At 40.3% G+C, this 21,294-nt stretch overlaps 1 protein-coding gene and 1 long non-coding RNA gene across 8 annotated transcripts in view; one reads left to right on the forward strand and one right to left on the reverse strand.

Moving 5' to 3' along the window:
* The window catches only part of CLSTN2 (calsyntenin 2), a 418,740-nt gene that overhangs the window by 361,580 nt on the left and 35,866 nt on the right, over positions 1–21,294 (forward strand). The gene's annotated exons all lie outside the window — the stretch shown is intronic.
* On the reverse strand, positions 11,831–13,944 carry LOC135278248 (uncharacterized). The gene is made up of 3 exons (XR_010345789.1): positions 13,904–13,944; positions 12,337–12,434; positions 11,831–12,003 (listed from the first exon to the last, which is right to left on the reverse strand). It is a non-coding gene; the product is annotated as an uncharacterized LOC135278248 (long non-coding RNA).

Below are 21,294 nucleotides of genomic sequence, written 5' to 3' on the forward strand. Positions count from 1 at the left end.
ATGCTCAGCCACTTTGAAAGAGCTGTGTCGACCCTTCTGAAAATGATCCCTATTATGTGCTGTCCTTTGTCACATGCACAACTGTTTTTCCCATATGTAGTTATGGTCATTCCCAAGGGAAGTTAGAACTGTTCCAAACATTCTTTAGACCATAAGAAACTAATTTCTCAATGAAAGCAGGAAAAAGAAAAGGAAGGAAACTCTGCATAGAACAAAAGGAAGTTAAAATTGTCTATAGCACCATGAAATAATGAAAAGTATGACATTCTTAAAACATCCTGTGGGAAGACCATCCAACTAATTTCATTTCTTAGAGAAAATCTTGATATGGAGTTATAAATAAATCTAAACAAGCTGGATTAAAGTGTCTGTTAGTGCCCTGGGTTTACACTACTCTGGGAACTTGAGAAATATAAAGCCTAGAACGGAAATTCCCAATCAAACTATTATTTGAAGGTGAACAGTCACATTTACTCTCTTATTTGTCAGCTATTTCTAATATTTATCTTTTACATTGTATGTGATTTATCACTTGTGCACCAGAATTTGTACAACACATGCAGAAACTGGTTTGGAAATGTTCAAGATCAGTTACTTGGGCAATTCCCTGAGGTCCCTCAGAAAATTTAGTTTAAAGGAAAATCAAGTTGGCTTTCAGGTGGTCTCTGAAGCATTTCGCAAAGATAGGACTGATCTCTTTATCTTTGCAAAGGCAGATTAGGAGACAAAGAGGCTGTCTTACTAACAAATATAAATTCATTTATCCACGTTCCTGAACTGTTTATTCCAACCTTAGAGCCAGGGTTTCTGGATGTCTACAGATGAGGAATAAAATATGGTGGTGTTTTTCCATGGATTTACTTTTAACATGTGGGTAGTTTCTTGACAATGTCAAAGCCTAGAAAGGCATATTTTCAAGCACATGATGAAAAATTATGTAAAAATGCAAATCTGAGCAGCTTTCTAGTTCTACATTTAAAAACGAAACAAAGGTGCTGCCTAACAGTCAGAAGTGTTACTGAACTGACGTTTCCTTGATGCAATTTAGGAACAGGAAAGGTGAGTTATAATAGAATTATTTCATCATGAATGAACTAGTGATCTAATTTACTAAGACACCTGGAAGTTACAGCATGACAGCATAAAGACATGCTGCAACTACTGTACATAATCAGGCTTTTCAGGTGCTTTATCTGTCAGCACGATTAAGCAATTTCATTATTTAAAGTTTTAATTAAGCCATCCATATTTTTGAAACCCATTGTGAAAGTCAGTATTACACATTATGAGTTTCAAGGCTACAAAAGCAGCTCACAGCTTGCATACAGATCAGTTTGCAAACTCTTCCTGTCACTGCAGTGAAATGTCCTGTGTCAGCGACACAAGTGAATGTACCTTAAATAGAAAGGTTCTTATTTGAAAGCTGAATTTTTAATTCAGTATTTTACTTGCACCAAATAAGAACTTGATATCTTAATATTCCCTTTCTATACTTTACCCACTAATTTTTTCTTTTATTATATCCATTATTGAAATTGTAGTGCGTGTACATTATGCAACCTTGGCACAGAGAAAGATGCACTTTATATATCCTTTTAAAATTCCTTTCAGCTCTAAGTAATGTCTAATATTCTAAAAATATCATTATGGTTGCTAGTGGGTATAATAAAACTTATATCAGGCATTTGTCATGTGAAAGTAGCCATATAAACAACTCCCCACCTAAGACTTCAGGAGTCATTTAGCTGTACTATGGATTTGTCAGTTCTCACTGCACCACCTCCCTAAGTCATCAAAATCAATATTCTTATTTACAGAACTCCTGGGACGTATTAGGAATGACTGTGGTGGGTAAACCAAATGCATGATTTACATGAATTTGAAGAATGATCAATTTCACTTTTCATAAAGAGCTCTACTTTTCTAAAGATACTGACTGCCTTAAGACATAGATTTTAAAAAAAAACCAAAACATTTTTTTGCATTTACCAGGATTTCAGAAGAATTTATATCTATTGGCCATATTGAACTTTGCTGCTATTACTGTGTTTATGTGCTGCAGAAAGTAAAGAATTCCCAAGGGCTGCACGAGGCATCTACAGAGTTGATGAGCCAGTGTGAAGTCACTGGTGTGAATCTGCACTGGATGAGATTCCAAACCTCTGCTTCCTTACCAATGGATATTCACTGTGTAAGGATAAAGGAGAATCAGCAGCTGTTAAATAAGGTCAGGGTAACTGCAGGTTATCAGTTCAATGCCACCAATTAAAAATGTACACTTCAAGCTGTGCCTGGATCCATGAGCTTTGCCAGAGCATGGCAGAGCCAGGCTAACTTCAAAAATTTGTATTAATCATTCTCTCATTAGCCATTACGACCTGATTGGGTTACAAATAATTGTGAATCCACTTATAGTTTTGTAGCAGTACTAGAGCTGGCTAGGAGATGGAAATCCTTATGAATAATTTCATGTCTTGAAAGCTTTTTCTATTTCAGAGTTGCATATTCCTTATAAGCAGGCAATGAACCCTACAGAAACTTCTTAGGCAGGCAAAAGCAAGATCCTCACTAGAATCTTCCATTAGCAGAAGTTGTTTTCAAATGAGATTCTAAGTGCAACTTTAATGTTAGAAATTGCAAGTTTATTGAATCATAATTTCAGGAAAGTTCCTGGCATTCTTTAGTGTTGTTGATAGCTGTGATGTTTTGTAGAGGTTTTTAAAGTAATTGCATATTAAAGTCATAACAAACCTTTACCAGCAAGAAAATTTCCCAAAAAAAGCACCACTGTGCCATAAAAGTTGCACAAAGTTCTGGTAAAGTATTATAACCAACATTCCAATTTTAAAATATCCTCACAGCAGCCAGTGAAGTTCCTATTTATAATTTACTCACAACTGCTTGAAAACAGACAAAAAAACTGAAGACTGATATTGCACAGATCTTCCTACCCCTGTTTTAGTGTTCTTCAAATGGACAATGGTATTCCAGACACTCCAGAATTTTACTGCATTTTTTCAAGCAGTTACGCAGAGTCCGTATCTCACTAAGTGAGATCACTTTTCCTATCTTACTGTGATCCTTTTGTTACTGATTCAGTCTTTTCCCTTCCAGTTTTTTCACTCCAATTAACTTGTGGACTCAAACCTGTTCAGAGGAATTTACTGTTGCTAATAATTGCATGCATGGCCTGTGTGGCATTTTTTATTCATTCCTAAATGGCCTCACGCACTCTCTCCCTGAGATACCTCCACCACCATTCCTGGATTTGGATGCACTCCTGAATGAGGGTTTGCTGTAATTCCATGGCCAGCACAGAGCCCCTGATTTCAAATTCAGCCTTCATTTTCCATATAATGACTATTTAAACAAATGTGGATGGTTTAATGAAAATTCTTGCAGTAACTTATCACCCAGTGCTCAGCAAAAGTAAATAGAAGGAGAACTGGGATAACAGTTAAATGTATTACAATTCAAACATAAATGATGGTATTAATATGACTCTAGAGTGTGTGCAATAGGACACCATAGATAGTCCTGTGTGTGCAGAGGTGACAGGACATGTCCAGTTGCTTTCAGGTAATAAGAGACATTGCTGAATGTCACACTTTGATTCCTTCCTGCAAGGGCAGAGCTGCTGTTGCTCTCCTTGAATGTCACTTCCTAGCCCAAATAGACTAATTGTTTGTATTTCAGAAATACACAGCTCTCAGCTGGCAGAAAATACACCTATTTTTTTATTTCTGCAGTTACAGTTCTTTTATGTCATGTAAGTTTTCCGTATGACTTGGTATGGGTCTGTTATTACATACTTCAGGGGAACATGTTGGAATTTTTTACCTTAATATTCAGATTTTTTTAAAGTTATTGACAATTTTGAAAGCAAACACCTGATCTATTTGGCAAAACAAAAAAGGAATATTTTTCAGGGTTGTTTTTTTTTTTAACCTGAAGAACCTGTTGTCCCATGTCTAACAACAGTCATTTCAGCACCCATTTACCAATCAGCAAAACAGCATTTCACTGGGAAAATTTCAGACAGTTCAATTGTGGATAAATGTTTGAACCTTTAAGCAATTACTTTAATGAGATCCATGAAACTTTAAGGGCTTGAGCAACACCAATCTTGAAAATGTCTTGCCACAGTCTATTTGTTTCAATAACGTCAACCCAGAACTACTCTAGGATTCAGACCCCCAATGCTGACTTGTTTCCTCCCATAAAAGCACTAAGAACATGATCATGATTAGTACTAGAAGCAAGCTGCATATTGACGAAATAATAGCATTCCCTGGCTAAGTCATACGTACAGCTGATAACTAATTACCTTCCTTCAGTTTATAACATATAATCAGTCTGTCTGAAAAATGCCAGGTCTGTAATTAAAGTCCCAGCAGTCCCCATTTCACTAAAGAGACTATGCACAATATTTGGGTTGTATCATTCCCTGACTTATATCTATGCATGAATACAGCAGCATGGACACACAACCATTCTTCACTTTACAGAAATTATTAAGTCAGACAAGTATGACTCATTGCCATCTTTTGGCTGCATTAAAAACAAAATAGCATTTGCTTTTCCCTGCATTATGTCCTAATTGTCTGCTGGAACAAAAGTAAATCCAAGACGAGTCTGTATGGGGAAGGAGCATACAGCTATTCTGTATGCTTCTATTTCTGCTGTGTCTTTGTGCTGTTGCTGCCCGCAGCCCAGACTGCTGCAGTATCCACACCTGCCAGAGCAGTGGGCTGTGGGCTGCACGAGATTCCCTCCATGTTTCCCTGGAGAGATCCTCTCAATTCAGTGTGAGACTTGTGTGAAAGCAGGGATTCTTTCATCTCCCATTTGCACTGTGCACTTTCAACAGAGCAAATAATCTTTCAAGTAAATAACTTCTCCCAAAATGTGGAAATTGTGAGAGGTGCTTAACACCCCCTGTCAGCTGCATCTGCCTTTGCTGAGCATGTTTAAAGCAACCCTTGCAAGCAGTCTCAGCACTTCTTTAGAGATCAGAGCCTTTGAAGAGGGATTTGCCAAGTGATGGGGGCCTTCAAAGAGCCAGCAAAGGACAGGTCTGCAGCCACAGGCAGGATGCAGGTGGGCTTTCTGCTGTGTGCAGACCAGCCTGGGAACCCCAGTGTTTCCCAGATGGGAGCTGAGAGCTTAGGCATCAAGTCTGGATGTTTATTTAATGAATTAATGCCAGCATATAACTTCCTTTGGGATGTGCATTGATAAGGGAGTGTAGTCCTTTGGTCTGACAAAATTGAGTGATGCGTGTAGGTGGGACTGTGTGAGAGAGAGGAGACAGGAGCTCTCTTCAGGAGGTGTTTTTAGAGCTGAGCACAAGTGTTTGCCCTCTAAAGCAAACAAGCCCCGGGCTACCCTGTTTTCTTTATCTCTGGGGTTGACTTTGCATTAATCCCACTCTTTGTACCTTTGTAACATCTTCAAAGCTGTCTGAACCAAGTGCTTTATTTGTTCAGCAGCAAGGGAAGGATGTATCATCCTGCTTTGAAAAGGAACAGCCTCCTTTTTCTTCATGCAACATCCTGATGCTCAGAGAGACAAAAATCCTCAGTTCCTGAGGTCCCTTCAGGAGTGCAGCCACATCTCTCAACTGTCTCAGTCCTTGAAGCAGTAGGCAGTCAAGATGCCTAACTCAAACATAACCTTTAAACATTTGAGTATTGGCATTTCAGCCAGGTTTCTAGAAAGCAAACTGAATAAAAACTGTGTATATTAATATTTGAGAGATAATGGCAAAGAAGGGTTTGTTTTGTATTGACACTCACAGCTCTTGTTTTTTTTAATTAAGTCTATGCTTTGATTAAGTATTATTAATAAACTGAAAATTATTTCCTTAGTTTTCTAGCAAATAATGTGTTTTTCAGGAGATGTGTTAAATGGGCATTTCATTTAGTTTATAACCACAATTCCATTTGCAGACAGAGCCCTCCAAAGAGTAAAAAATAAGTTTGCTGCAAATCTCCTAATAGAAAGATCTGACAGACAGAATTCCTGTGTGTGTCACCTAAGAAGGCAGATTTTGGAGATGAGAGAAAGTGATTTAAAATTCCAGATAAGATTCAAAGATGAGGCCTCATGAGTGAAATGAAGTAGAATTCTATGTGTCCTGTCTTGAGAAGAGAACAAACTCACAGACCAAAAGTTCATTTCAGCTCCCTTTGAAGTCAGGTTGTTCAAAAGCCCACGTCTTTTCAGTTTTGGAAAGGACATTAATAATGCAAGAAAATAAGACTGACAATTTGTGCCTCAATGTACATTAAAGCATCCCTGATCTCTGTGCTCCCTTCCCAGTGATGCCCTAAGGGACATAATGGGTACCATTTGGAAATAAAACATGCTTTAATGCTATAAACGCTTTATAAATGCATTAATAGGCAAAATTTAAAAAATTATTTGAGCACTTCAATAATGTCAACCAAGTATCAGGTCTCAGATTACGAAACAAAGGATGCATTTGTGCTGTTTTAGTTAGGTAGGAGCTCAAAGGATCTGCTGGGTTTCATAGTTCTCCTTAATATGATTCTTATTTGTTAAGTGGTAAATGTGTTCAGTTTGTGAATAATTCCCAAACACATGATCTCCCCAAGTTTTTACATTTTTTCATTTCTGATCATATATATACATATTTGGATATAACATTTATAGTGGTTTCTTTACTTTAGAGAGATATTTAACAGAAAATTTATACAGACAAATCACAGTGCAGATCAATAACTGGCATATAAATGAAACAATCATAGAAGCCCTTTGAATTGGGAGGCAGGAAATTATACTTCTAGTATTTATTCTTGCTAAGACTTTGGTTGATCTTTTTATTCCTCAGATTCAGTTGATTCAAGTTGATCTTAAAAAATCTCCCCATGTTTCATTACTTAGTAGAAAGTGAATACATCTCTGAATACTGATAATTCTTTCCATTTAGATTGGAGCAGTTTTCCACACCGATAGGAGCAAGGCAATATTTTATTGAGCCTGACATGCTGCAGCATCTGTGCTGAGAGGTACAGTGCCTCTCTTCCCTTGCTTTTCCTGTTCTCCTCAGCTGTAGATTTCCAAGGGCAAATCCAAGCTGGCAGTGGCCATGCTGCATCTCTGAAGCAAAGTTCTTTACATTATCCTTAATGGTTTTACTTGCTCTGTTTATACCCTGACATCAGGGGACTTTTCTGCTTTTTTTTTAATTCCTGATTGATTTGTATTAATAGAAAAATAAAGGGGATTTTAGAAAAAAAGGAAAAAAGGATGAGTTACTGTTCACTAAAGCTTCCTGTTACAAGTAGTGAAGTATTATAAGAACAAAAGACAGATAAAATAGAAATAGTTTGATTCTTTTATTTACTTTTTAAATAACAGTAGAAGAACCTGAAAAAAAACACTTTAAGTGGTCTGCTCCCCATCCTGGCTGTCTCACTCTTGCTGGCAGCAGTGCTGCTCCCTTCATTGGGTACCAGTTTCTGACAGCTCCAGAAGGGAATATTGCTTCTGAAAGAGGCCACTGCCCTGCTCCCACTCTGACTCTTCTTTGGAGACCAACCCTAAGCCCAGAAAGCCTGGAAAGAGGGATGGTCCAATCCAGAGCACCGCAGTCAAATAATGTTAACTGGCTTTATTTACGTGAGGCAGTGAGAGCAAGAGAGAGATTAATGGCCAGAAAAAATTTCCTTACTGAAAGAAGAAGAAGAAGAACCAACATTCAACCTAATCCCATGGAAATTTCTTTATGGGACCATTATAACAGTTTATTTAAATTGTTTTTCCTTCTATTACCTACCAAGACTGTTATTTGGTAGCTTAAAGAATACCAACAATAATAATAGAGTTAGCAGAGATCAGTTTTCATTAGCTGTGTATCACTTCAATAGTTTAGTTTCAATTTCAATCCAACTCAGTTATTAAATACTTAGTTTCTAAAAATGTTTTTTCATCTTTGTATGCTCTGATAATTTCTCTTTCTTTAATAGTTTTTAAATCAATTTATTCTGATATGAGCTGTTGAAAGTACCCTGCCTGAAATCATTACAACTAGAATACTGTAAATTGTTCTAAGAAAATATTCACATTGATATGAGCTGTTTGGAATTTATTTATTTCAGTGATTGTACCGTATTCACTTTCTAAAAACAGTGTTCCCTTTTTACTTTAAAGCTTTAGAAATACATAACTATTCTACAATGCTGTTTTCAAATGTTTCACTCTAGTTTGTAACTAAAAACGCCAAAGTTTTGTGTATATGTATGCATATGCATATTTATATATTTCATACATTCATATGTATATATGTACCATTAAAAGCTGTAAAGGACTGCACCAGTGAATTGTTTTTATCATCTCTCCATCTTAGAGTAATGTGAAAGTCTTCTGGTACGGGACAGAGTTGTCAAGTCTCTTCTAAGAGTAAGACAGAACACAAATCTGTGCAGGTGAACAGCCAGATACATTTCAAATGGGGGTGGTTTCTGATGGAAAAGGGCCAGCACTGTGGTCATGCACGATCTCATCAGGGGACCGCAGAATACAAAACTAAGACATGTCTTTGGTTATTATTTTGTTCCCTGTCCTTTCTTTTCCTACAGTTAGTGAATAGAGGTTTACCCTGAGTTTTCTTAAATCCTTTATGTTTTTACACACCGAAGGTTCATTTGCAGAGGACTCAAATGTCATGTGTGGTTGGATTGAAGCTGGCTTCATTAAGTGCTGGAACGGCTGTCATGATTCCAGAGGGGCAGGGGATGCTGAGGTGCAAGGCAATGATCTGCTCTGCCTGGCAGAATGCCAGCAGCACCAGATGGGAAGACACTGGCTATCAGTGAGGTCAGTGCCGCAATTAACATCCTCTCTCCAGCATATGGGGCAGGGAGCTCAGACAAACCAGATAATAAATCTTGGAAAACTCACAGTCAGATTTGTATACTTAGCTCTTTTACACCAATAATGACACACAAACCAGAATAAAACTAACTCACAGTAATGAGAAATTTGCCCCAGTTGCTACAGGGTGACTTGCAGTGTCTGTGCTCACCTTCTTTCTTGAGATGAAAGACATTTGCTGTGTCAGTCAACACCCAAATAAAACACACTGCAGAGTTCTGCAAGATTCAGGTTTTTAATTGCAGGAAAATCAAAGACCAAAACATGGTCTGGTGCTAAACACAGACCCACCTGTTTTAGGTGCTTGCTCTTCCTTCTGCATTCATTTAAATGGACATGGAGGGGAAATGGGCTGAGGAGGGAAAAAATAATTACTTTTATTTGTCACTAAAGAGTAAAGAAGAATTTCTGATAAAATACAACAAGGCATTTCCTAAGGGAACATCCGTACCTGTAAAGAAAGATATTTGGCAAACTTGCTATATAAATGTATTTCAGGAATTAGTTTGAATGAATTGATATTGTTGGGATACTTCTCAAGAGAAAAAAAAATGGCTAAAAGATTGAACTTTCCTCACCAAATTTTCTGAGTGATTTAGTGGACATCCACACTTCTCTGTGACATGTTAAATTAACGATATTGCATAAAAATGGCAGGGCTCAAGGTATTCTAACAAAATATTCTGTCCATATTTTCTTTAAAATATCAAATCTTAGGGATGTTTCCTAAACAGTCTTTGAAAATCTGGTTTTTTTAAGTGAAAGAAAATGTCTAAGTCATATAAACATTAAGAAGAATAAAAGAATATGTACCAGACAGTGAGTAAATAGTTGAAAATATGAGTTTAGAAAGACTGTGATTAGATACATGCTTATGTGCATAAAGCATTTACTTGAGCACAAGTACACAAGAAATTCCAGCAGGTTTTTCTAATGGACAGTTTTCTGAACTATACAACTGAATAGTACATGTTGAAGAAACAATTGTTTTATAAGGTACACAAATTCTCAATTTTAAGTCAATCAGCATGAGGCTGCATTATCCTTTCAATTAGTGAGATTATAAGGGCAAGGTAGTGCTTCCCAGTCCTTCACCTCCAGTTTGTTTCAAACTACACAATTCTGGGAAATCCCTTCTGCTTTGCTCAGCTTTCTGAAGGTGTCAGTGCTGGGTTTCACAATGTCTGTGGAATGCCACCAGTGCCTCCTTCAGGAGCTTGGGCATGAGGCACTGCCAGCAGAGCCTTGAGAATGACATCCCTGTGGCTCTGCCCACCTCAGTATCTTCCTTTTATCCATTCAGCAGGGTAGGAAATACAAACTCTTTCCAGATTCCTCACCAAAACTCCTGTGAAGAAGCAATACTTTGTTTGAGACTTCCATAAGGAGCAGGGAAATCTCTTCTGCTCCCTTCTCTGGATAATGTTCTTCTGATATTGAACTGAGATTCTAGAAAGATGGGATTTGCACAGTGTTCACCTCTTTTATTCTATGACTGATCACACACAGTCCTTTACAAATGTAGCTATAGAACAATGGTTAATTATTTTTCCAAATTAACTCCCTGTACACAGAGCTGTAACATCACATCAGCATTTATACCAGAGACATCCAAGTTCTAATACAGCTCTGACAGCTGTGGAATAGCTTCCTCACTAAGGAGTACAAATTACTCCATCCTACAGCCACTCCTGCTGACACTTGGAAGAGTGGTGATACTCCAGTCTCAAAAGCAGAAAATCTGGTCCAGAGCAAAGCAGTCTGTGTGGTTGGGTTTTTCCTTCAGTGCCAGCCACCAGCTGTCAGAATTCTGCAGCTTAATCAGGGAGACTCTGAGATCACTTTTGAGCAGGGCTCTGCAGGCTGAGATTCAAGGTACAAGATTTATGTGGAAGTTGCATGTGCAGCAGTATTCTTATAGACAAAACACTGCTTTGTGTTATGTGAAGTCAGTGGTCAGAGACAGTGACGACCCACTCTTCAGATTTACACCTGGCAATAGACCGCGCTTTATTTATTGTCTTACTTTATACAGGGGTTTGAAATGCCCCAGTCTAAAATGCTCGTTGGTCTGATCTTAACACCTCCCAGGTCTCTGACCAGTGAGATGTCTTCAGCTTAGGATGGAATATGATAGGGTGAAGTCCCTGTAAGTCAATCCAGGGGCCAGTTTATGGAACTAGGCTGGGTTTCTTATTTATAACTGAATTAGTTGCTCAGCCACAGACCAGCTGTGTCAGCTTTGGTAGATTATGATGATGCTTTGTAGTGTATCACCTGTAAATTTAACTGCGGGAGGGTGTATCAATGCCTCCTTTTCCCACATGCAGTGTATTTTCCTTCCATCCTGCCTTAATTACTACTTCCATACTGTATCTATTGGCACTGCAGAGACAGGGTGTATTGATTTTACAGATGGGGGAAAAGATGGAAGGAAGTAACTGCTGTGGATAAATGTAGAACATGAACCACAAAGAGAGTATCTTTTAAAAAAGCCCTCATACATAATAGGAATATTTTAGAGCTTGATTTAAAGTTTTCTGAAGAGGTTGTGGAGATATTGGAGACCAATCAGCAATCTGCACACCTTCACTTAGTAGTTAGGGATATCAAACCCTTTCCCAGAGATGTTTTAATCATTTTCAGTGAAGCAATGCTGAGGCTGAATAAAGCCAACACATGTGGTAAATATGTTGTAATGCAAAGTCTATTACTGAGGCAGAACAAATAATGCTATAAGATACAGCAATTCACATGACTGAATGGATTTGATTAGTCAGTGTTTGTGCTTCGCTTTTGTTTATTTCCAAAAGCTCTTCCCCAAAATGTTAACAGACTGTACTGTAGCACAAAGCCAATTTCAAGTGCATATCTGTTGACTCCTGCAAAAGCAGACTTTTACCATAAACCCACATATTCATGACAGAAACAGATTTTTGTTCAGTGTATTAGAAAACAGAAAGGCACTAGGTAACCCAGGTACCCCCAGTGAAGCAATGCCATCCTTCACATGGAATATCTGCATGCTGAATTACACACTTGAGATCTACACCAGGATATTTTTAGCAGTATTTTCTTCTGTTCCTGGTGGTGTAGGGATAACTAAAAAAAAAAAATACAAAAAAAAAGAAATCAGAAGCGTTTATAGACAGTGAGAAAAAAGAGCTCAAAAAGTCAGCTGTGTAACTTTTTTTCTTATACCACTTAATCAGCTTTGCAGGTAGCTCAGCTACTGAAATTTGAGGCAAAGATTTATTAGAAGAAACCAAAAGGAATCAGCAGTCATAGCAACAGCAATGCCCCAAGGTATCTCCTTTTCTTCCTTTAAACTAACATGCCTCAATTGCAGACATCTGTGGATAAGAACTGACATTAGGAAAACAATTAGGGTAATGAATGAGATTCTAAAATAACAGATAAAAGCTCATTCAATACCTTTAAAGATCCCATTTCAGAGACAACCAGGGTATATCCCAGAGTGAGAGAGGAGAAAGGCTCTCTGTGCTGTCGCGGTTTGACCAGGAAGGGAGTTTCTGGGAAAGTTATGGTCAAACGAATCAGTGGGCAGATTTGAAAATTGTGAGGAATAGATGTGTCTCTGTCTCTATCACCCCAGGGGAGAGTGATAGATAGTCTGTGCTGGCTTGCAATTTGATATCTTGTGCCGGCACCACAGTGAGGATATCATGGTTTGACCCTGGCACAATGCCAGTGTCCCCATGAAAGGTATGTCTCCAAAATGGTTACTGTGAGATGTGACCTGGAAACAGAACAAAGTAGGCTCTAACTTGGAAATGGAGGGGGAAAAAACACAACACTTTATTAATCTACAACATAGAGACAAAATTACACACAATAATCCACAATGGAAGACCTCTAAAATACTCTTCTTCCCTCCACTCTTCTAACAGTCAATCCCCTCTAACACTCAATTCTCAGTCCAATACCATCCTTCACACAACTTCCCCCCAGTTCATGAGGAGAGAGGAGTCCCCCTCTTGCACCACGGGCCTCCCCAGGAAACACAGTTGGAACCTCCTGTGTCACATGTGGCAGCCGCCTGAAGAGAATCTGCCATGGTGACCATCCTCCGTCCATGTCCACTGTCCATGGGTCCAAACTGCTTCTCAGGTCTTTTTAAGAATGCCTTGCTCAGTTCTAAGAAGTGGCAGCCTCTCACTATTGGGACACCTGCCCTCCCCATATTTCACCCCCTGGGGCCGAGGGGCCTCATGAACAGAGATCCTTCTCCGCTGAAACACAGAGGGCTCCACTACACCCTCCCCATCAGTCCCTGTTCCCTCTACTTCTCACAACGGCTTTGTCTCTCCTGGCTTCTGGTCAACTGCCTCCTCCAAGGTGCAGTCTCTACATTACAGGAAGATTTGGTTGCGTCCTGTGGCCATGTAAGAGAAAAGTCCAGCCAAAAGCCATTCCAAATCATCTCCTCTATCTAGGGCACTTCTCATCTGCTGGTATTTCTTCACCCACTCAAGCCTTCTTCTCATTTGTCCATCCTCCGTTCCCTCTCAGCTGGGGAGGATCAGTGTTTTTTACAGCTTCCATTGTCTCAGCACCAAAGGGGTTAAAACTCCAGCCGAGGTCTGCTGGCAGCTGGGCACCTTGCCCCACCCCCCAACTTCTTCTCCTGGTCATGGTGGCAGCACAAGATATCAAAGTTCAAGCCAGCACAGAGTCTCTATCATTCTCTCCCGGGGGGGCTGCCCAAACATCCCAGATCTCCTCCACCCCTGCCCCTTGCAGGGCTTCGGCCTCCCTTCCCACAGGCCGCATGGCCTGCCCTGCCCGTCCCTCACCCAGCTGCGCAGGTGAGGAGGTCAGATCGACTCACCAACCGGACTCAATAGAGAAAGACCCTCTGGGAACCCTCTGCTTTTAACCCCTGTGTGTTCTCAGAGGCGTATCCAAGTCCCCAGGGCCACACCAGGTGCCAATTTTCTGGCCACTGATTGGTTTAACCACAACTTTCCCAGAAACTCACTTCCTGGTCAAACCACGATAGAGAAGGAGAAGTGGGGGGGGGGGCAAGGTGCCCAGCCACGGGCAGACCACGGCTGAGGTTTTAACCCCTTTGGTACTGAGACAATGGAAGCTGTAAAAAACACTGATCCTCCCCAGCTGAGAATTGAGAGGAGACGGAGGATGAAGCAAATGAGAAGAAGGCTTGAGTAGGTGAAGAAATGTCAGCAGATGAGAAGCGCCTTGATGGAGGAGATGATTTGGAGTGGTCTTTTGGCTGGACTTTTCTTTTACATGGCCATGGGACGGAACCAATTTATTCCTGTGATGTAGAGACTGCACCTTGGGGGAGGCGGTTGGCAGGAAGCCAGGAGTGACAAGGCTGTTATGAAAAGAAGTAGAAGGAACAGAGCCTAATAGGGAGGGTGTGGTGGAGCCCTCTGCCTTCAGAGGAGAAGGATCTCTGTTCCAGAGACCCCAAGAGAGTGAATATGGGGGAGACAGGTGTCCCAATAGTAAGAGGTTGTCCCTTCTTAAAACTAAGCAATGCATTCTTAAAAAGACCTGAGAAGCCGTTTAGATCCATAGACAGTCGTGAGAGCACTAGACTTAGAAAGAAGATGGTCACCATGGCAGATTCTCTTCGGGCGGCTGCCACGTGTAACACAGAAGCACAAGAAGTTCCAACTGTATTTCCTGGGGAGGTGCAAGAAAGAGACTCCTCTCTCCTGATGAACTGGGAGGAAGTTGTGTGAAAGATGGTATTGGACTGAGAATTGAGTGTTAGAGAGGTAAGGGGAGGAGGAGTGTTTTGGAAGTTTTCCATTGTGGATTGTTGTGTGTGGTCTTTTTCTTTTTTCCCCCTTGTCCTTATGTTGTAGATTAATAAAGTGTTTTCTTTCCCTCCATTCCTAAGTTAAAGCCTGCTTTGGTCTATTTCCAGGTCACATCTCACAGTAACCATTTAAAAAATATACCTTTCATAGACACACTGGCACTGTGCCAAAGTCAATCCATGACAGTGCTCACCTGTGAATTGCCTCCATGCAAAACTCACTGGGGCAGAATGACTCAACTGCCTAAAATGCTTAATTTTTTAAAAAAATTACATATGTAAATACACATCTTTCTCTGAATAATTGCAAACATATGTAACTTTTTCAATTTTATATGAAATCCACTGCCAACTAATTCCAAATTATTATCTTTTTTAGGCTTTCTTCTTGCAGAGGCATTACTGCTTAGTTCCTGATTCAAAGTATAATGAAACAGTCTTTCAGAATCTTCATTGTAGCTCCCTATTTGTAAGCAGTGCAGTGTTTTCTCTCAATACTATTAAAAATGTTCAAAATACATAATATTTATAAATATTTAAAATGTATTAAAAACCTATCAAAATTATTGCAATCAACAGAAAAAGAGCAATTCCAAACCTTGTAATTTTTACCAAAAAAAAGCTCTTTCAGGAGGATTTTTTTTTTTTTTTTTTAGAGATAGAGAGAAAAATGTGGTGTTTTTTAAACTCAAATCAATACCCCTCTTGCCATCCAATTATAATCTATTTTCAGTGCTCTGAACTGGGGTAGTGGGGGCCAGGCTTTGAAGCAGAGCCACAAAGCATTTGGCTGCTTTCAGAACAAGGCAGGAGGGTTGACTAGGGGACTGTGGCTGAGGGAATAATGCTAATGCCATTAGATTCCCTGCATTTTTTGCCTTCTTTAGTGATGGGATATAAAAATGCAGAGCTGTCCACTTTGAAAAGCCTTTCCATGGTCATTTCTCCCTTGGCACTGCAGGGCTGCTGGTTTTCCCAAGGCTGCCTCCCCTCAGGCAAAACAAGCCCATTTCCCTCAGCCACTCCTCATGCAGCCAGAGCTGGCACTTTTGCTGGTTATCCACTGAATTCACTCCAGTTTATCAAAATACTCCTTGTATTTAGGGTCCCACAGCAGGCCCAGTGTTTTAAGTGTGCTCTAATAAATGATGGCTAAGGATGGGGGTTAAGATGCTTTCTTCAAACAAATGGTTCAGTCAGACCACATCAACTGAGTGGTTCAAACCACTCAGGCAGAATGATTTTTGTTTTATAGCTGCAGTAAGTGGTGCTATTTGCAGAGTGCTTTCTTTGCTTTCCTTTCCTTCTTTCTGTTTTTGTTGAGGATGTTTGAATATGTTCTGAGAGCACTTCCTCAGCAAAGTCCCAGGAAGCAGAAGGTGGAAGCCACAGGTGTCTCTCCAAGCCCTGAGGGGACACTCTTGGGTGTGCTCTGAGCAGCAGCGAGGGGATATGCAGAGGTGTTTCCCTGCTCAGGCTCCCTGGGCTGTGCAGACTGGGCTGTGCAGAGCTGTTTTCCTGCTCGGGCTCCCCAGGCTGCTGAGGGATACCAGAGGGATGCACAGGGAGCTCAGCAGAGGTGAGCAGGTGGTGAGCATGAACAGCACTTCTCTGGGCACTTTGGGAGCACAGGCTGCCTTGGTGTTGCAGCCAAGCAGGTGAATGACCCCCATTCCAGAAGTGGCCCCAGCTGACCTGAGGGAGGTTCCAAGAGCAGATTCTCCTAGGTGCATGCCAGGCCTGTTGGACAAAGCTGAAAAATGGGGCATTTTGAAGACCACCAAAGTCTGGTTCTAAGTACCACATGCTTCTCAGGCCAATAACTTTGGTTTCAGTCTTTTCCTGAGCATTCCAATATAAAGCACAAAAATTTGACATTTTTCATTAGAAGGTGCCAAGAGCCTAGGTCACATACTCCGTAAGATTTATATGGAGGCTGTGTTCAGCTGTTTCATAAAATCATATTCCAATGCAATGGTTTGTAATCAGCACTAGGACTTCAGGCTGTTTCATTCACTGTGATTTGATTAACAATTTTTAGAGTCAAGACTGGCATGATAGAGTGATTAGACCAAGCCATCCAGCAGTTTTGGAAAGCCTAACTCGCTCATCTGTGATTTTATCTCATTACGATAGCTTTATAAATTCGATTTTTAAAATAAATTTCCAACTTGACAGTATTAAAATTTCTTTATTTGCCAGTGTAGTATATTTTATAATTTTCTTTTCCTGGCTTCACTGCTTCATATTGCATTCCATTGCCACAGTGGAATACATGCAGGGAAAAAATTGGTTTCCTGTATTAAGAAGGCAAAGAAGGTGTCTGAAGTAGCAGCATAACAAATTACACACCACAATTATTTATTTCATTATTTTGTTGCTTGTGAAATGACCAGCCATGAAGTACTACCTGCTGCTGAAGGACTGGGATGTATTCCAGAGTTTGAAAGTAGTATTTTGCTTCCTTGTAGAATATTTGTTTTTACACTGGTGTCCAGTATAGATACTGAATGATGGTTTAGAGGAATAGATGTGTCTGTGTCCCTAAGCTGAATTGAAATCGGGTGACAATTAAGATGACCAACAAGTACTGTTTAAATCTCAGGAACAACCAAGCTGAGACTGTCTCATCCTTCAAAACAACACTTGATGTGTTTATGTGTTAAAATTTAAAGAAATACAGGTAAGTGAGGGTTTGAGGACATCACCAAGCTGTCTGCACTTGCATTATCTTATGTTCTAGAATGTGTAAGAAAAAATAAAAGTTACTGAGTACTTTGTGTGGACTTCCACAGTTGGACATCTGTATTTTCTGTCTTTTTCTTGGAAGCACTTGAGCTCACTGGCAGGAGCCTTGAATTGTGGGGAATTTATGAAATGTTGTGTTTGCAGGAAGAATTTTCTTTGAAAAATGTAACTGGCTAATGGAGTAATTACACTGGCTACACATTATTGTGCTCTTTGTGTGTATAATGCCCCAAAATGTTTTGGTTTGCTCTGTCAAAGTGCCCTTCCTTTAGTTAAACATGAGGATTACTCACTCATTGGGTTGCATGTAGGGCATCCCACATGATGCAGTTCAGGGTTGCAAAATAGAAACAGTGTGGAACAGTTCTCCACAAAGTGACAGGTATTCATCCTGTAGGTTTGGCCATGCAATGTGGATAGATAAAATCTAGGAGAATAGAGATAGTGGTGAAGGTAATCTGGCCCCTAAGGAGTTACAACTGTGCCAATTATCAAGCATTAAGAACAAGCCTGCCTTTAATAGGCCACAGCTGGATCAAATTAAGAGGAGTATTGTAAAAGAGCAGGTTGCCTGGCTTGGATGTGAGATGGAGTTTGTTGGTTGTGCTGAGAAGAAGAAGTCGGTGCTGTGAGGGGCTGCCCATGAGCTATCACTGAGACTGTACAAAACCTTTGTAATAAGATGGCAACAATTGGTGACCCTGATGTGATCAAGGACCCAGAATGGTGCTGGGTTCCCCCTGAATGGCAGTGTGTGCAGCAGGACAGAAGTGGCAATTGGCATGGCCACAGCAGCAGGGGGTGCCTCAGCAATAGCATGTCCCCTGAGGGGTACAGGGGGGGGTTTGCTAAATCACTGCAACATGAGCACTGGAACAACAGCAACATGGAGCTCTGAGAGGCAGAGTCAGGGCTGCACAGACAACATGTAAGAAAAGCCTTCAAAAACTGTATAGTGGCCATCTCCACAGTAATCTGATGTGATTGGGAGTGGGCTGCAGAGCGAGGTGCAGCTGGAGATGGAGCCCAGCGTAGCAATGAGAGCAGTAGGGGAAGCTGCCTGATCTGGACTTGACAGATTTTGACACCTGAGGTACAGGTGAGCTGCTGGGGACACAGTGAGAAATAACATATCAAGTGCCGAACAGATTGTTTGTTTGATATATGTGGAAAGGAGAAAAAAAAAAAGAAAAAAAATATCCCAAAAAACTGTGAAGTATAGTGTCAAAAAGGGAGCAAGGCAGCTGCAGATTTGGCTGCCACCTGGAAATCACTTTATAAGACTTTAAAAGAATGGAAAACAGAGCAAGACAAGAGAGGCTTGCAATGATCAACTAATACAACAAAATCTGTAGAGGGAAGAAGAGAGTTATTAAAACAGCAGTGGGGACTGGGGAAAGAGTAGCTCTATTATTTAGTATGGTGTATTTGTTTGCTAATGAAACATGTGCATTTTGTTTGTGATGCAACTATGAATCTTTGATTAAGCATAAGTTTAAAAGTTTATATTCCATAAGCATAAGTACACTTGACAGATGCTGGATCAATGTTGTTCAAAGTTCTATAGCTATAAAGTTGTACAGCTGTGGATATTGTCAATATTCTAGAGATATAAATATAAGGTTTCTGATTATATGTAATGTAAGTTTGGGTAATGAATCAGTATAAGAATTTCTGATGATCTGTAATGCAAGTTTGGACAACGAATCAAAAACTTTGTAATTAAAAGAAAAAGGGGGAATTGTGGATAGATAAAATCTAGGAGAATAGAAATAGTGGTGAAGGTAATCTGGCCCCTAAGGAGTTACAGCTGTGCCAATTATCAAGCATTAAGAACAAGCCTGCCTTTAATAGGCCACAGCTGGATCCAATTAACAGGGGTATTGTAAAAGAGCAGGTTGGCTGGTCAAGAGGTGAGATGGAGTTTGTTGGCTGTGCTGAGAAGAAGGAGTCAGTGCTGTGAGGAGCTGCTCATGAAAGTCACCAAGAAGGTATGAAACCTTTGCAGCAAGATGGTAACAATGCAAGGTCTCTCAAAACCAGGTTTTGTTTTCTATGAAATGTCAGCTGCATGTGGCTGTGATGCATCACGTGCTAATGAGGTCAGGAGCTTGGCAAGCTGTTTTTATCTTGGAAGACAGGGCTGCATAATACTGTTGGTGTTTGTTCAACAACGTTTTCAGTCTTCCAATTTATTTACTTTCAATTTTGGTTTCAGTTCATTTAACCTTCAGAAAACATTTGTGCTGTCTGCTGCTTACAAAAGGAAGGCTCCCTCTAGCAGCCCCTTGCTGCATTTATCTCTCACTGCACAGCTACAATGTCTGCAGTAATAAATGTATCTGTTTGAAATAGAAGTAATTAAGTTCTTGTTTAAATGTCTTCTGGAACAAAACATTAGCTTTTGCTCTCAAAGGGCAGATATTTCCCCAGATAGCACTTCACCTGGCCAAGGACAAAATGTTGAGTTTAAACATTTATTTCTGTGAAATAGCAAGCATGTCTGCATTCAAGCACTTCCATTTCTTAATGCATCAAAACAAGGATGTCCCCAGAACTGAAAGTACCATTGTTGTAACTATTCTTTTATTTTTAAAACAGCTCACTCATCCTACCAGTTTGCTGTGATTTATTCCTTTGAACTTTTAAATTGAAAGATACAACAACAGAAAAAAATAATTGGGCAGACAATGATATTTACACACCAGACTTCTGTCTCTAGAGGCATGGGTTCATCCAGCTGTACATTTCTAAACTAAAGCTGAATTTGGCCATTCTGCAGTAATCCCTGGTTGTCCAGCTCAGAAATTCATATGTGATTTGACACTAATGTTGTCATCCTGAAAGTGTGTTGTAACTGTGGACGTTGCTTTTCAAACCTGGTGGGTATCAGGTAAATCATAAAGATCATCCTTTTCCTGCCATCTGGGAAAAAGCTCAAGGCCAAAAGATGAAGGGTGGAGAAGAGGTGAGTTCCCTGCCCAGATTGCTGGTTTCTCTGTGTTGCACAGGGCACAACTTTTAGTATGGTCAAGGTCCTGGCAGGTTGCACAGGACTTTCTAAGTACTGATGGGATAAGTTAATAATGACAATCATCAGTCCAGTGACTAAGGGCTGTACATTTTCTTAATCTGAACCTAACAGGGATGCTCATTAACTATGCCAGTACGTCCTCTGCGTATCTTACATGAAGTGTTCTGTTTTCAACATTAGATACAAGCATTAAGAAACTAATATTATTACCTTGGTTTGAAAAGACAGATGTCTCATAAGGAAGGCAGGAGCCTCTCTTGAAATGAAAAATGTAAAGTCCCTCTCTCTGAATTATTTTAATTTTGATATTAAGGGGCTCTCCGGCAAAGATATGGGAGTAGGAATAAGAGTTCTTTATTAGGTAAAAAAAAATGCAGTAGTACAAAACAACACTGCCAGAGTCAGAAAATGCCCTGACCCCCTGGGGGTCAGGGTGGTGGCACAGTCCCATTCAATGGTGGCTTCAGCCCTCCTGCAGTGCCAGCTGTGGTTCTGGTGGAGCAGGGATCCTGCACAAGGGGGGAGTTTTCCTCTGCAGCTCCAAGGCTGCTGGAGATGGGCCTGGTCCTCTGGGAATAGAGTGGAAAAGAAAGCTGCTCCTCTGGGAATCCAGTGGGGAAAAAGATGACTATGGTGTTCCAAAATCTCAGATTATATCCAGGTAGGAATGCTTGGCTTCTCCCCCTGGGCGGAGCATCTCCCCATGGGGTGATGTAATTTTATCAGCCATGAAGGGACACTTGCTAGTCATGAACAGAAGAGATCTCCTGGAGGGAGGATTGGTTGTGGGAGAGAT

The sequence above is a fragment of the Passer domesticus genome, chromosome 11 (genome assembly GCF_036417665.1).
Source record: "Passer domesticus isolate bPasDom1 chromosome 11, bPasDom1.hap1, whole genome shotgun sequence".
In the NCBI taxonomy this organism is placed as follows: Eukaryota; Metazoa; Chordata; class Aves; order Passeriformes; family Passeridae; genus Passer; species Passer domesticus.